This window comes from Vulpes vulpes, chromosome 6 (assembly GCF_048418805.1).
Source record: "Vulpes vulpes isolate BD-2025 chromosome 6, VulVul3, whole genome shotgun sequence".
Taxonomy (NCBI): domain Eukaryota; kingdom Metazoa; phylum Chordata; class Mammalia; order Carnivora; family Canidae; genus Vulpes; species Vulpes vulpes.
This window is the reverse complement of record NC_132785.1, coordinates 100,213,123-100,227,090: the sequence shown is the minus strand read 5'-3', so window position 1 is coordinate 100,227,090 and position 13,968 is coordinate 100,213,123. Positions and strand designations below refer to the sequence as shown.

Genomic DNA, 13,968 nt, shown 5'->3' with positions numbered 1-13,968 from the left:
AACACTGGAAGACTTAATATAGTTAAAATGTCATACTAGCCAAACAGATCAACAGATTCAATGCAACAAAACCCTAATCACATTTTTTGCTGTATAGAAAAATCCACCCTAAAATTCACATGAAATCTCAAGGGACCCCAAAGAGCCAAAACAATCTTGAAAAAGAACAGGAAAACCAGAGGGCTCACACTTCCTGATTTCAAATTTTACTATAAAACTACAGTAACATAAACAGTGTGGTGCTGGGGCACCTGAGTGGATCAGTTATGATTAAGTATCTGCCTTCAGCTCAGGTCATGATCCCAGGGTCCTGGGATCCAGCCCTGCCTTGGGTTCCCTGCTACTCCCTCTCCCTCTGCCCCTTCATCCCACTTGTGTGAGGGGTATGAATACAGTCTCTCTCTCTCAAATAAATGAATAAAATCTTTAAAAAAAAAAAAAAAACAACAACAACAAAAAATAGTGTGGTATTGCCACAAAAACAGACCTATGGACCAATGGAATAGGGAGCCTAGAAACAAACTTTCACATATATGATCAAATGTTTTTTGACAAGAGTGCCAATAACCTTCAAAGGGAAAAAAGAACAGTCTTTTCAATAAGTGGTGCTAGGAAAACTGAATATCCACACAAAAGAATGAAAACTGAATTCTTACCTAATATATACACAAAAATTAACTCAAAGTAGATCAAGTATCTAACTGTAGGACCTAAAATAATAAAACTCTTAGAAGAAAACATAGGACAAAAGCCTCATGACACTTAATTTACCAATGATTTCTTAGTTATGACACTAAAGACACAGAGCAAGAAAAAGAAAGGAAAAATAGACAAACTCAACTTCATGAAAAACTTTTGTGCATCAAAAGATAACACCCACAAAGTAAAAAAGCAACAGAGAGACTGGGAGAAAATATTTGTAAATCATATATCAGATAAGGGATTATTATCCAGAATATATAAAGAACTCCTAAGCCTCAACAACAAAAAACAACCCAATTCAAAATTGGAAAAAAAAACATGAATAGATATTGTTCCAAAAAAGATATACAAATGGCCAATAAGCCCATAAAAAGATGTTCAATGGCACCAATCATTAGGGAAATGCAAATCAAAATTACAAAAAAAAAAAAAACACAAAACCACACAACTACAATTTCATACCCGTTAAGATGGCTACTGTCAAAAAATAGAAAATAAAAATTGTTGGCAAGGAGGTAGAGAAACTGAAACCTTTGTGCACTGCTGATAAGACTATAAAATGGTATAGCCACTGTGGAAAAAAGTATGGTGGTTCCTCAAAAAATTAAAAATAGAATTACCATATAATCTAGCAATTCCATTTCTGAATATATACTCAAAAGAACTGAAAATGAGCTGTTGAAGAAATATTTTACATTCATGTTCATAGCCACATTATTCACAATAGCTAAACTATGGAAGCAACCTATACCCAACAAACAGTAAGTATATAAATAAGCAAAATGAGGTGTGTGTGTGTGTGTGTGTGTATATACACATGGAATATATATATGGAATATATATATGGAATAGATATATGGAATATACAATGGAATATTATTCAGCCTTAAAAAGAAAGGAAATCTTGTGCTATGCTACAACATGGATGGACCTCAAGGACATTATGCTAAGTGAAATAACCCAGTCACAAAAAGACAAATGCTATGGTATTACTCCTCTCATATGAATTGCTTAGAGTCAAATTCATAAAGATAGAAAGTACAATATACTGCTTGCCAGGAGTTGGAGGGAATAGAGAATGGGTTGTTATTGTTTAATAGGTATATAGTTGAATTTTACAAGATGAAAAGAGTTACAGGAAGGGATGGTATGACTGCATTACAATGTGAATGTACTTAATACCACTGAACTGTACACTTAAAAATGGCTAAGATGGTAAATTTTATGTTGCGTATTTTGTTTTATAAATATTGTTATATAGAAGTATTTTATCACCAAAAAGAAAAAAAAAAGAAAAAAAGTATGACTAAAATAATCACCAAAAACTAGAAACTCCCCAAATGTCCATCAAGTGGTGAATAGATAAACTATGGTATATCCCCATATGGTAGAACACAGCTCAGCAATAAAAAGAAGAACAAATTACTACTACATATAACATGAATGAATACAAATGCATTAAGCTAAGTGAAAGAAGCTAGACTTTAAATGCTACATACTAAATGATTCTATTTAAATGACATAACAGAAAAGGAAGACTAGGGACAAAAAACATATCAGTGGTTGCTAGGAGTTGAGATGAGGGAGAAGTTGACCACAAAGAGACAACATGAATGAATTTAGGGATGAATATACATTTGTCAAAATCCATAGACTGAACACTAAAAACAAATAATAATTTTGATATACAACTAAAATCTGGATAAGAATCAATCCTTTAAGTCAGCTACAAAAATGTCAAAAAATTCTAAAAGGAGTTATTTATTTTTGACACCAAAAGTACAATATGCCATATTCAGCCACAACTTGTTTTATCCAGCCCCTTAAAGTCTACTTTAATTATTAAACCAGGAGTAAAACACTTTTTTTATTTTATGCACTACAGAGTATACATAGTAGGTAGTGTGAAAAAATCTGTTACTTAATACATAATTCAATAGAGTTCAGAGTGATTTGGTCTTTCCTATTCACCACCATATACATACATAGCTTTAAACACAAAATTATCCACTGCTCAAGATATTAACTTATAATTGGAACAGGGAAGTGCTATCCACAAAATATATTAACCTGAATTTGTTTAGTTAATCAATAAAGGCAATAGAACACTTTATCTTGAAAAACATACCATCTGGGTCATGGGTGCTCTCTTAGCAAAAGCAGCAACCTGGAACAACAAACAAACGAACAAATGAAATTCAGTCCTACTCAAAGTTCAGTTAGAATATCTTCAATTATTATTGCGATTTAAAAGATTCCTTTTTTCCCCTTATAGTACGTCATAACACGTAAAACAGAGGCAGACAGAGAATTAGGCTTCCTACTAAGTAGGGAGCCTAACTCAGGGCTTGATCCCAAGACTCCAGGATCATGACCCAAGCCAAAGGCAGACATTTAACTGACTCAGCCACCTAAGTGCCCCCATGTAAAACTTTTATATGTTCACTTCTGTAAGTAGTGTTTTTCAAATCCCGATAAAGAATGGGTTTTTACTTTATTGCAGTCAAACACAGTAACAGTGTCTTAATTAGCTTCACAGTTTATCTTAAAATAAGTCAGCATCCATAAAACTTACTTAGTGAACACAAAATTCTTTAATTTTTCTACTTTTTAACATATAGGGCAATCAGAATTGTCTCTCTCTTCAGACTATTGCACAAAATCTTCTACATTCCTCACACCCCAATCAGCATTACAGGCCTAATTTCTGACTATCTTCTTTTTTTTTTTTAATTTTATTTATTTATTCATGAGAGACACAGGAGAGAGAGGCAGAGACACAGGCACAGGCAGAGGGAGAAGCAGGCTCCATGCAGAGAGCCCAACGTGGGACTCGATCCTGGGTCTCCAGGATCATGCCCTGGACCGAAGGCAACACTAAACCACTAAGCCACCTGGGCTGCCCTACAGAGAATTCCATTCAAGCCAATTTAATTTGCTTGTTTTCTACAGAATAATTTTGTCAGTCTCAGCTATCACCCTGCAACACACCATTCCTTCTTTTCAGAACAGGGACTTTTCCTTCTTTATCCTCTTAGTGAATCAATGTATATCCATCAATGTTCTCAAAATCCAGCCCCTCCATTTCTCCCTGAAAGCTGACATAATCACTCTGTACTCCATTAATCTTTGCTAGAATATATTGTTGCCTTATACATGTGATATTTCATATGATCTTCTAATAAGGAATTCTATCTCCTATTTATTTTACCTTGCTAATATCTACTACTATGTTTGACATATAGAAAGTTAATGATATGACTGACAAGTGAACGGTCTTAATAAAGATTCCACATCAACAAAAAATCCAATCATGAAACGGGCAGAAGACATGAACAGAAATTTCACAGAGGAAGACATAGACATGGCCAACAAGCATATGAGAAAATCCTCTGCATCACTTGCCATCAGGGAAATACAAATCAAAACCACAATGAGGGGATCCCTGGGTGGCACAGCGGTTTAGCGCCTGCCTTTGGCCCAGGGCGCGATCCTGGAGACCTGGCATTGAATCCCACATCGGGCTCCCAGTGCATGGAGTCTGCTTCTCCCTCTGCCTGTGTCTCTGCCTCTCTCTCTCTCTCTCTCTCTCTCTCTCTGTGTGACTATCATAAATAAATAAAAATTTTTAAAAAACCCACAATGAGATACCACCTCACACCAGTAAGAATGGCAAAAATCAACAAGACGGGAAACAACAAATGTTGGAGAAGATGTTGAGTAGGGGGAACCCTCTGGCACTGTTGGTGGGAATGCAAACAGGTACAGCCATTCTGGAAAACAGTGTGGAGGTTCCTCAAGAAGTTAAATTGTACTACTGGGTATTTACCCCAAAGATACAGATGTAGTGAACTCTGGGACACCAGCACCCCAATGTTCATAGCAGCAATGTCCACAACAGCCAAACTGTGGAACGTGCCACGATGTCCTTCAACAGATGAATGGATAAAGAAGATGCGGTGTGTATATATATATATATTTGTGTATATATATATATATATATATACACACACACACACACACTATACACACACACACACACACACACACACAATGGAATAGTACTCAGCCATCAGAAAGGACAAATACCCACCATTTGCTTCAACATGAATGGAACTGGTGGGTATTGACCTGAGCGAAATAAGTCAATTGGAGAAGGACAATCATCATATGGTTTCACTCATATGTGGATTATACAAAATAGTGAAAGAGATTATAAGGGAAAGGAGGGAAACTGAGTGGGAAAAATTAGAGAGGGAGATAAACCATGAGAGACTCCTAACTCTGGGAAACAAAGGGTTGTGGATGGAGAGGTGGGCGGGGAGTTGGGGTAACTGAGTGATGGACACTGAGGAAGGCACTTGATGGGATGAGCACTGGGTGTTATACTATATGTTGGCAAATTGAACTTAAATAAAACAAATGTAAAAAATAAAGATTCACAAACCAAATGTTCACTGAGTATGTATGTGCAAGTCCCTAAATACAAAAACCCAAGAATAATATAGCGACACAATACGTTCTTTAGAAATATGCTTTTTTGGCAATTACTTTACTAATGTTACAACGTGAGATTTAGGATCTCACATGAGATCAGTGAGATCAGAGAGAAGCAGTCTTTCTCCAATGACATCAAAGCCTACTGAAACCAATTTTTGGTAATTAGGAACAATACTGAATCTAAGCATAAAGGTAATCCAATTATTTTCATTTTAAATTCCAAAAGTCAAAAGTCTATTATGAGGCAGCACAGTTTATTAGTAAGAATATTCAATAAACTCTAAGCTAAAAATAATAAGTACATTTGTATAGTGCATTACCATTGACATTATCTTATCTGCTAGATCTGGTTGAAAAAGACAAACCAGGGGTGCCTGGGTGGCTCAGCAGTTGAGCGTCTGCCTCAGGGTGTGATCCCGAGGTCCCAGGATCGAGTCCCCCATCGGGCTCCCTGTATGGAACCTACTTCTCCCTCTGCCTATGTCTCTGCCTCTCTCTCTCTGCCTCTCATGAATAAATAAATAAAATCTTTAAAAAGAAATAAAAAGACAGACCACTGCTAAGCCTGAACCAACTACTCCAGGGACCCATAAACAATTCCTAAACGGCCATTAACTATAAAAATCAGCCATGGTTCATCATTATTCCTTCCTTGTAACTTCACCCAGAAGTCTTTACCAACTTCTCAAAATAATCCAGTAGTTTTAGGATTTATACTTCTAACTGTTACAGAGTAACGGGTACCAGATTTACCCTCAGACAGTAAACAACTACAAAACTAGACAAAACATATGACATAGCAGTTTATAGACAGTGGACAATAATTAGTGTAAATCTGCATTCCCTGACAGAAGCAAACAAGCTAGATAAGCCCCATGAACATCTTGACTTTCTGCCAAGAGACATGCTCTAGACACTACAGCAGGCAGGAAGATTCAAAACAGCACAGCAAACTACTTAATTCGAAAAGACAAAGATAAGTTCAGTAAAGTACAGGTGACAGGAATTACCAGAATACTGTATCAGAGAGGAGGAGTTAAGCAGAGAAAAGCTCTAAGCATCTAGGTAGGGGTTCACTTGATTCTGACTCAATACTAATCTACATACACTTAAGAGTAAAATTCTACGAGGTCAGGCAGAAAACAACTGCTGAGGAGTTTAAAGAAAAAAAAAAAAGAACAATGCAAGGTTCAAACAGAGCTTGGAACAATGGAGGTTCCATCCAACCAAAGCAGAGAAAGACTTTGTATATTCTGGGCAATAAGTAGAGACCTCGGGGTCGCTAAATCAGTCCTAGAATAAAGACTACTTACTCTCAAATGATCCCAACAGAACTTAAAAACAAACCTTGAAGGAATAACTGGAACTTCAATTTAACATCTGTAACCAGATGACCAGCCAAATGGAAAACGTCATTATTCACAGGGCATCAGGTAAAGTACTAAGAAAGGTTCTGCCTCAGTAGTGGGGCAATTAGATTAAATGGTCCCACTTAACAAAGATTAAAAGCACTATCTTAAAGGATCAAACACTTTACAAGTGACTTCAATACATTCCAGAAAAAGTTTCAAGAATATTTATAGGAATACAAAAATATCCTCACACACAAGGTAAAATTTGCAATGTCTTCTTCCTTTACATGCCTGATAAGCTTCAATTGATTTCCAAGCAGGTTTAAAAAAACAGAATAAGAAAAAGAAAACAGAGCCATAATGAGTAAAAATATCAATCAAAAACAGCCTAAACATGACATAGTTGATAGGATTAGGAAACTAGGACATTAGAAGTTGTTATAAATCCCATATATTCTAGAAGCTAGAAAAAAAGGTTGACTACATTTTCAGTAAAGACAGAATAAAAGACCCAACCCAAACATCTAAAAATGACAACTAGAATGTTGGAGATGCTCTGACACTCAGTGATTAAGATTTTCTGATGGATTCAGAGCTCTATTCCTGGTATTGTATGTAGTAAGGTAGGAGTATTATATTGTTCCCTCAATTCCTTTTGAGTGGTTCTTCCTAGCCTCAAGTAGTTCCCTCACAGGCATGTACTGATTAGTACTCAACTGAATTCTTGAAAATTCTCCTGTAACTCTGATGTTCTGTCCTGTGAACTCTAGCTGCCTTGGGTCCCTACAGCCTATCAGCTCCTTCTCTTCAACTCAGGAAGATCTCGTGGCTCCTCCTGGGTTCTACTGACCTACACTATGCCTAAAAACTCTCTCCAGGCTAGAGCAATCTTAAGTCTCACATAATTTATTTCCTGTCACTCAGGGATCAAAGACTTTTACTGCCTGATGGCAATGTCTTAGGAAGTGTTGTTTCATATCTTTAATCCACTTAGTTGTTGAGGGTGTAAGGATATTAATCCCTATTGGTACATCCTGGATAGAAGCACTATTTTCATTCTTTCGAAGGGGATCTATGAGCTAGATTAATTTCGTGATAGCAAAAAAAAAAAAAATTCGTGATAGCAATAAACACTGAAATTTTCAAAACATTAGAGTCAATTAATACCACTCATATGTTATCCAAAAGCATATAATAAATGCATAATATGGGGTAGAAAAGAATAGCAACCATGAAGTGAAATAGTCAAATACCAGCTGAGCTCAAAGAATAAACAGGATACAGTAATCAAAATTAGTAAAAAGTTATTTGTTGGCTATGTATTTAACAGACAATGCAACTAATCTAGAGTAAGGTCTTCTACCAAAAAATGAGGAAAGATTACTTTTGGTATGTTGCTGAAGTGCAGGTGGTCAAGATCAAAAACAAATGATAGGTAATTCCCAAGTTGCTTACCAAGAGGTTTTTGATATAAGCAAGAAAGAGATATAACCTATGCACCCAATATTCCTGCAGCTGGTTCTTAACTTCTCTGTGTTTCTCTATGAGAGCCTTAGTAATCCAAGCTTGCCTACACACTGGTTAAAATGGCTTTTGATGAGGCCACATCAGAACTTGATACAGTAAATGAAGCCTCATCCAAAGCAACCCTCAGGGCACCTGGGTGGCTCAGTGGTTGGGCCTCCATCTCCGGCTCACTGTGTGATCCTGGGGTCCTGGGATCGAGTCTCACATCAGACTCCCTGTAGGGAGCCGCTTCTCCCTCTGCCTATGTCTCTGCCTCTCTTTGTCCCTCATGAATAAATAAATTAAATCTTTAAAAAAAAAAAAAAAAGGACAGCATCCTCATCATGAGGTTGCTCAGAGACAACCTAACATTATAGACAGCAGACAGTGCAGGAGAAGACTGTGATGTTGCAGAAGAGATTAGAAAACTAAGTGCATACAGGGTGTAATTCTTCTCCCCCTCAAGAAACCTTTGTACACATCTCCATTTCTTATTCCTCTTGAATGTTCTATAGCAAAGAAACCCATTCATGTGTATGGAATCAAATGTTTATAGTCTTTTCGCACTGCAGCTTTGGGAAAAACCCATTCCTTGATTTGTGTTTGCCTTAGCCCTCCTGGTGTGCAGTTACTGCTGTAGAAAACTATTAATAGCTTCATTTCACATAAACATAAGTAACTTCTGAACACTTCCATAGAGGACTAAAAATGTGTCTGGTATTTAAGTAATCTGAACCAGTTCTGCAAGTAATTGTGTTTTGTATTACTTTGAAGATATGAAAATGTAGTTAATTATCATTTAAAGAGTATTCTACATAACTTAATTTCTATTTTCCCTCTCTTTTTCCCAGGGTTTCCTTTTCAGTAAGCAACTTTTCCATGCTCTTAATGTATTCCTTTTTGGTAGGAATCCAGAAGTATGAGATTAAATGGAAAAGCATTTGACATTTCTGGGCTGGATGTCACAAATTAAAAGGCCTCCTGTATCCTGTATATGATGGAGATCTTGTATGTCAACAGGAGTTTCCTTATTCACTCTTCATTTGCTATTTAAGTTGACAACTTTCCTTCCTAATAAAAATTTACTTATACCTCCTGCCTTTGGAGTTCTGGTATTCACTTTACTATGTAACAGAAGTAGCATGTTGCCACTAGAACGCAAGCATTGCTTTTGGCAAGTTAAAGTGTATGTCACTTCTTAATACACTAGAAAGAGGAAACAAAGTACACAAGTCTACACCTAAAACCTTAGTACTTTTTCATGCAGATTTGTTCAGGTGTAAGAGGGCATCCAGTTTGTCTAGTATTGTTAGAGAGTTGGACTGCTATTGTGTGGTCACTGATTACAGTCCCAAAATAGCCTTATGAAATGTTATGCCTTATTTAACAGCAAAGTAACATACAATTAAAAAATGTAAAGAGATCCTTTTATAGTTATGATCCTTTCAAGTGGTATGAAATCAAAGTCAAAATACTAAAATTTCCATCAGTTATAATACCATCATTCCTTTTAAATTCCCATGGTACGCTGAATTTTTAAATCTTTTTCAACTTGCCTTACACTAAATTTGGCTTTTTTCCCCATCCCATCCCCATAAAGCTGTGTACACTGCAAGAGCCAAGACTATGTGTATTTTTATATCCTTTAGTGGTTTGTAACACACTATTGTCTTGACATCCATTAGTATTTAACATTTTCTGCTCACCAATATCCCTTCTATTCATTTCACACGGATATTGCAAAGATCAAAGAGAGTAACATTTGTGATGGTACTTTGCAAAATAAAAATGTTTTGCAGATCTCAGATGAATTTTATTTCATTATCTGTGATGATCCTAAATCTTAGCTGGCATGTAGTAGAATGCTCCACAGAATAAAAACAGAGCTGGCTCTCATGATTAGCATGAATTTAACGGTGGCTCTACAGCATCCTTTATTCTGTCCCCTTTTCTACAGGTTCTAGAGTCCACTTCGTCATGCTAGGAGTCATCATCCCAACACCATCCCTGTCCCCACATCATCTGGCATTTTTATGGTTTCCAGAGCCAGCTCCAGTTCCAGCTCCCAGTCTAACAATTCATAATGACTGGCATGTTCCCTACCATCTTCAGGCCCTATCAGGCCCTTCTCTTACTGGATAAGACACAGAGAAAAAAAAAAAAATCAACAAAGCAATGTTATGACCTAACATTAGCTCTATGATGAATAAAAAATCACTTGCACCTTTTTTTTTAATAATTTTTTATTTATTTATGATAGTCACAGAGAGAGAGAGAGAGAGAGAGAGAGAGAGGCAGAGACACAGGCAGAGGGAGAAGCAGGCTCCATGCACCGGGAGCCCGATGTGGGATTTGATCCCAGGTCTCCAGGATCGCTCTCTGGGCCAAAGGCAGGCGCCAAACCGCTGCGCCACCCAGGGATCCCTCACTTGCACCTTTTTAAAAAAATGCTAGTATAAATATGTAACATTGCCTTAGCTGCATTTTAAGTAGGATATGAGAAGCTCTGGATGTCGTAACTTTCAAGATTATCGTGATTTTCAAGAACATATTCTGGCATTGAGAAAAGAATCCTAAAATAGAAATGAAGAAGAGTCTTTGAATCTAGTCCCAGCTCTGAATATCAATTTACTACATGATCTTGGATATAACATATCACTTGCCTAGACTTCTAGTTATTCTCCTACAAATCAAAGAACTGGAAAAAACTGTTAAAGTCTCTTGCAGCTCTAAAATTCCAGGAGTGAAAGTCTAAACTATAACTTCTAGGAGTCATTAAAAGTCTCCAGCTTACATATCAATTCACCTTTATGCCTTACTACTAAACACGCCCTCTTTCCCAGAAACATTCTAAATAATTCATCTTGACAAGATACGATTTGAGTAACCAGTCCTAGAACCAAGTGTTTTCTTTAATCTTTTGCTTAAAAAAACTCTTTCCATTCCAAAAACTTATTTTTGCTTCATTATTATAAAACAGAGATGTTTTCTTCTATCTCTTTACCATCATACAGTGATTATAGCTCCCTAATTTACTGTTAACTGAAAAATATAGCTTATATTCACCAAGTTCAGCGATAAACTCACATAAAATTTTCTTCCCCCAAAAACCAGTCCTGGACACCTTCAGTCCTACCTTAAAATTTTTTTTTCAATTTTATAATAGTTTTATATTACAGACAGGTTGCAACAAAGAGTTTCCATATGCCTCATACTCATATCTCCCTATTGTTAACATTTTGCAGTACTATGGAACATTTGTCACAATTAACGAAAAAAAATGTCAAACAGTACTACTAATAAACTCCATACTTTATTCAGACAAATACACTAAATATCAAAAACAATTTCAAAGCAAACTCGTAAAAAGAGCAATGAAAACATAATACAACATAATGAATGCCACACAGTAAACAGAACATACACAGTAAATAAATGTCAGAGCTAAAATCTAGCATATCTGTGTCAATAATAAATGCAAACAGCTTAACTCCTCTACTTAAAGAAAAAAGTTTAGATTGGTTCCTGAAGTAAAACCTAATTGTATATTACACAAGAAGACCTAAAACAAAGTAACTAAGAAATATTAAAAGGAAAAAGATATGAGCAAAGGTATAATGGGCAAATACAACCAAAAAGGAAGCAAAAGTTATGATCTTATTGACAAGGTAGAATTCAGGCCCAAAAAAACATCTGCCAAGACAAAGTAGAACTTTTTATATGCTAAAAGACTAATTAACAATGAGGAAGATAAATCAGTTATGAATACTTTTGCACCAAATAACCCCAGTCACAAGTTCTATAAAACAAAAATCTACAGCAGCTATATGAAAAGTTTAATAGACACAGAGTAATCGTAAGTGAAGCTACAGAAGACCAAAGCCATGTAATCAGTAAGGGAAATTATTGTAACATATTGAATTTACTATATTGAATTTAGTGTTGTAATAGAGAAAATCTCTTTTCATGTGGATGTGGACTATTCACAAAAAGGATCATATATAATATCATACAGAAAATCTCAGTAAGTTCACAATAGAAATAACATAAATTATGTTTTCTGATCACAGTGCAATAAAACTACACATGAAATATAGTAACAAAAAGCCCTTACTCCTACAGGTTAAAAAACGTTTTCTTAACTTGAATAAAACAGAAAAAAACAAAATTGCATAATACATAAAAAAATACGATGAACTCCAAGTGGATCAGAGATCAAAATATAAAAATTAAACCATGAAAGTCCTGTAAAAAAAAAATAAATGATTTCAAATATAACCTGTGAATGACAACAGTCTAGCAGTGACTTAAAGTCCAAAAGCAAAAGATATAGTTTTTAAATGATAAACTCAAAAAACGCTATTTTTTAAAGTATGCATGGCCAAAATCCCCACAAACCTGTAAGTAAAGGCAGAAAACAAACTGAGAAAATATGTGGCTACTAACCACTACTGCATACTTGAATTGTGGCCAGTCCAAACTCAGAGGTGCTGTAAGTATGAAATACATCCAAGATTTTGAAGACTTGGTACAAAGAAGAATTAAAACAAAATATCTCATTAATAATTTTTATATTGATTACATGTCAATGATATACTAATTCTGACTGTTGAAATGATAGTATTTTAAATATATGTGGTAATATTTAGATATATAATTAAGTTAATCATAATTAAAAGTATACTTTTAATTTTATAATGTACAATTTTAAGTCTTCTAGTAGCCACATATGGCTCACATTTACCTATCAGATAGCACTAATTTATATCAATCCCCCAGCTCTGCTGCCATTCTAAAGACAGACTTTCACAAATACAATAAAACATATGGAGGTTATTCCAATGAGATATCATTTATAATAGAAAAGATTAGAAATATCTCAACAGGGTCTGGATGAATAAATTATAATACATTAACACAATGGATATTATACAGCTTTAAAAAAGTATGAAGAGGATCTCTATGTACATATTGCTCTCCAGGATATACTGCTGTATAAATAAAAGCTAAGTACAGAACAAATACAAGGTATGCCAGCTTTTCAGGAAAAATGTAGATATATCTTATTTTCTTAAAAACAAAGTACTGGAAACACCGAAATTAGTAAAAATAGTTACTTGTAAAAGGCAAAGAAAGGGGCCAGGAAGGAGGAGACACAGGTAAAAGTAAGACTTACCTAAGGGCATATGACTAAATAGTTTTGATTTTTGCACTAAGTGAATGTTCTGCATATTTAAGAATAAAATTAAATCAAAAGGAAAAACAAAAGCACCCAAATCATCTTAAACTTCTAATGAATCAGTAAAATTACTACACGAAAAAAAGATTTAATGTTTGCGTCATATGTATGTATGTGTGTTTTTATTTTTTTTAATTTATTTATTTATTTATTCATGAGAGATGGTTGGGGGTGTGCAGAGACACAGGCAGAAGGAGAAGCAGGCTCCATGCAGGTGCCTGACATGGGACTCGATTCCGGGTCTCCAGGGTCACACTCTGGGCTGAAGGCAGCGCTAAACCACTGAGCCACCCGGGCTGCCCTGTGTGTTTTTAAAGATTTTATTTATTTATTCATGAGAGACACAGGGAAGCAGAGACACAGGCAGGGGGATGAGAAGGCTCCCTGCAGGGATCCCAATGTGGGACTGGATCCCAGGACCCCCAGATCACGACCTGAGCCAAAGGCAGACGTTCAACCACTGAGCCACCCAGGTGCCCCCACACAAAAAAGATTTAAAATGACTCTGAAAGACAGTACTCTGGTAATAGGATATATTAGTATAATATATTCTAAAGAGAAAATGAACTACTAGAGAAATCTTGAGATTCAGTTTTGCAATTTTTGATAAGAGTAATTCAGGTGTGATTTGCAAACAATTTTTTTGCATGGTGTAGAATAAATCAAATA

The 13,968-nt window shown here is 35.6% G+C and overlaps 1 protein-coding gene across 27 annotated transcripts in view; it reads right to left on the bottom strand.

The window, feature by feature from the left end:
- The window catches only part of FUT8 (fucosyltransferase 8), a 298,682-nt gene that overhangs the window by 247,920 nt on the left and 36,794 nt on the right, over nucleotides 1-13,968 (bottom strand). For 24 of the 27 annotated variants that reach the window (XM_026008400.2, XM_026008394.2, XM_072761724.1 and 21 more), the window contains one exon: nucleotides 2,831-2,869. The exons of the other annotated variants lie outside the window; for them this stretch is intronic. The gene's annotated coding sequence lies outside the window, so the exon portion shown is untranslated. The remainder of the gene's footprint in view (nucleotides 1-2,830; nucleotides 2,870-13,968) is intronic. 27 annotated transcript variants of the gene reach the window in all.